Raw genomic sequence first — 2951 nt, forward strand, 5'->3', positions numbered from 1 at the left:
ATTTCAGCGGGACAAATTGCTTATTAATAGTCTAGGAGAGAAGCGGGTTTCTTTCTTTCTTCTTTTCTTTATCTGTTTTTATTTCTGCATGGCCCCTAGCTATGCCCTGGGCAGCCTCGCCGCCCAGCAGTTTTCTCTTCATTTCAATATCCTAAAGAAAATGCAAATTTCCACAGTGTGGCCTTTTTTAAAAGTTAAATTAGCAACAGCTTTAAGTGACTCCATTAGTATGGAAAACATACACATGTTTAATGTGAGAACAGCTTCCTTTTAACGGGACTCATCCTGGACTGTAAATTCAGCTGCCCTTCGGATTGGTAAAGAATCATGTCCCGGCCAAATGTGTCGCCAAAGGCGCAGCGCCCGCCTGGCCTGCGCGCGGTGTCCGGGAGGGGCCGCCCCGCCGCGGGACCCGCTGCGCCCGCGCGGATCCGTGGGAAGTTGCGCGAACGTGGGCGACGGGGAGGAGAGCTCGACACATTTCCGTCCAAGGGCAGTGTGCTCCCGCCTCCCTCCCAGCCCCGTCGTCCCTGTCCCCGAAGCTGAGATAATTACCGGCTGGACTGACCAGGCCGGGCCGCTGTCACCCACCGCCCCACTTTTGTGCATGGGAACGGATGTGTACACCCCGTTAAGGTGCGGCTGACTAGTGGGCGAGGGTCGCGGCGGAAGAGGACGTCAATCCAGTCCCTTCCTGTCCATCCCCAGCCCTTGGCTTTCTATCACCCCAACCCCTTTGCCCCTATTAGCGAACCAGTATTTCAAACCAGAATTTCATCGGCAAACTTTTGCGCTCCGTTAGCGGCCAGATGAGAGCGTCCAGTTCTGTGGAGGCGTCTGCCTGTCCCCCTCCGTTACCTTGGAGCCAGTGACAGGGCGCGCCATCCCTGCCCAGGAAAGAGTTAAGAGTTCCAGTGTGCTGGAGAGGTCTTGTCAGGATGTAATCTGCATTTTTAAACTACTGCGTAATAAAAAGTGAGAAGTTTTGAGACACCTTTCTTGATTATACCTTTGGTGATACTTTAGGTTTTACATTTAATTTGCATTTTGTTCTTAGTGAATATTGAAGTCTTGAGTGGAGGATTGAATTTTATTAGGACATCTGGACTGACAATATCAAATCAGACACCAGTGTCCCAAAGCATGCTAAAATTTCAGAGTTAATTAGAACGCAGTGTGTTTAATTAAAGCCAATTATAATATCTGAAATTATCTGATCGATCCGTGTGTCTACAGTTTGGGTCTGTTTAGGTGTTGATTGGCGCACTCTGCGCGCCTTTCCCTCCAGAAACTTCTCTGGGGAAAGTTTGCTTTGTAAACGGGCGGGGGCGGGCGGGCGCGCAGTCCGCGGCCGCGTGCGGCTCTGGCGCGTCCTCCGCATTGCCGCGGGCCGCCGCCGAACGCAGCGCGGGCTCCCGGCTCGTTGTTCAAGGGCTGCACCTTTTCGGGTCGAGGGCCCCGCCGCGCACCGGCTGTCCTCCCCAGCTCCGGCGCTGGTCCCCAGCTTCCTGCGGAGAGGCAACCTTTAAGGTTGCAAGGTGCGTTGGGAGAAGCCGGGCTCCAAGAAAGCGAGTGTTTGATTCGGGATTCTCACTCTGGCTGGGGAGCCCCCGGGCTGACCCAGGACGGCGGGCTCGGCCATGCTGACCGAAGGAGCCGGAGCAAAGTTAAAACGAGGAGACAAATAATTAACTGTTTCCTTTCTCATTTTGCTCGCTGCAGGAGCCGGGGTGCACCCTGGCGTTTTCGGCCCGCTTGGAGCGCCCTGGATTTTCCAGGGAGAGGGTTGAGCGAGCTCCGCGTCGCGTCCGCTGTCACCCGCGGGGCCGGCCACTTTCAGGGCGCGTCTCTTGCCAGCAAGGGCGTGGACGCGGCGCTCCCCGCTGGGGTCTTGTTCCCGGTGCCGGGCGCGGCCTGGGTTTTGCACACGTGGGCAGCAGTTAGACACTGACGGCGGGTGGACGGTTCTCCGCGCCCCTGGGGTCACGAGGTCAGCGAGGCCTCGGTGCACCCGGCGCGCAGGGGCCGCGGCGCAGCTGTGGGGGCCGGGCGGGGAGCCGCGGCGGCCACCCGCCCGGGGTAGGTGGGAGCCTGGGCGGAGCGGCGGCGCTCTGCTCTCCCCACCCCAGGAGGCGCTGTTTGTCAAACTTCGCCGCCTTGGCAGGAGGTGCCTGCGTGCTCTGGCTTGGAGGATTGAGCCTTTTTCAGTACTCGGGGGTCGGGCTCGGGAGCCTTAGCCTTGCGGAAGGACGGCAGGCGGAGGCGGTGCAGAGAACAGGGACCGAGAACCTGCAGCATTGACTTTTTACCTGTAAATCCCGCCAGGCCTCCCGCCTGAAACCGCAGGAGCCAGGAGCCCGTTGGTGGCCCTGTGTGGCCGGGGCGAAGCGCCCAGTTACTTGCTGCTCAGGGCAGGTGGGACACGCTGCCTGGCTTGGGTTCAGACATCACATGCCTCCCGTGGGCCTGGTGGCTTCCCTCTCTGTGCAGAGAGGGCGAAGGCGCCTTCATTGGGCCTGAAAAACCCACCCGAACAGGTCCCTTTGTGCGGGACTTAACAGGCTGGAGTGGCCGGACCGCAGAGCCCTTGATGGCTCGGCCTCCTCGGCCACAGGCAGCGTGACCCCGAGGCGCAAGGCGAAGCCGGGGCACAGTCGGCCTTGTCACTGACCGCGGTGGACGGGGTTGGCGAGTGCATGGCCGTCCCGGCCCCTCTCGCAGTTCACGGCACGTTCTAGGTGCGCCCTCCCGGGATTTCCCTGTTCCCGGCTCTCCCCGCCGCGGCCTCCCTCCCGCCGAGGCCCTAGGGCGGTCCCCGGCCTCTGCCTGTGCATGGCGCGGGGCTCCCGCCGCGGGCCGGAGCCGGGCTGAAGGCCGGTAGCCCGCGCGGTCTGAGCGTGACCCCCGGACGCGGAGGACGTGGGGGGCGGGCCGCGCCCGCCGCCCGGCGC

Source organism: Pteropus alecto, unplaced genomic scaffold, assembly GCF_000325575.1.
Source record: "Pteropus alecto unplaced genomic scaffold, ASM32557v1 scaffold74, whole genome shotgun sequence".
NCBI classification, from domain to species: Eukaryota; Metazoa; Chordata; class Mammalia; order Chiroptera; family Pteropodidae; genus Pteropus; species Pteropus alecto.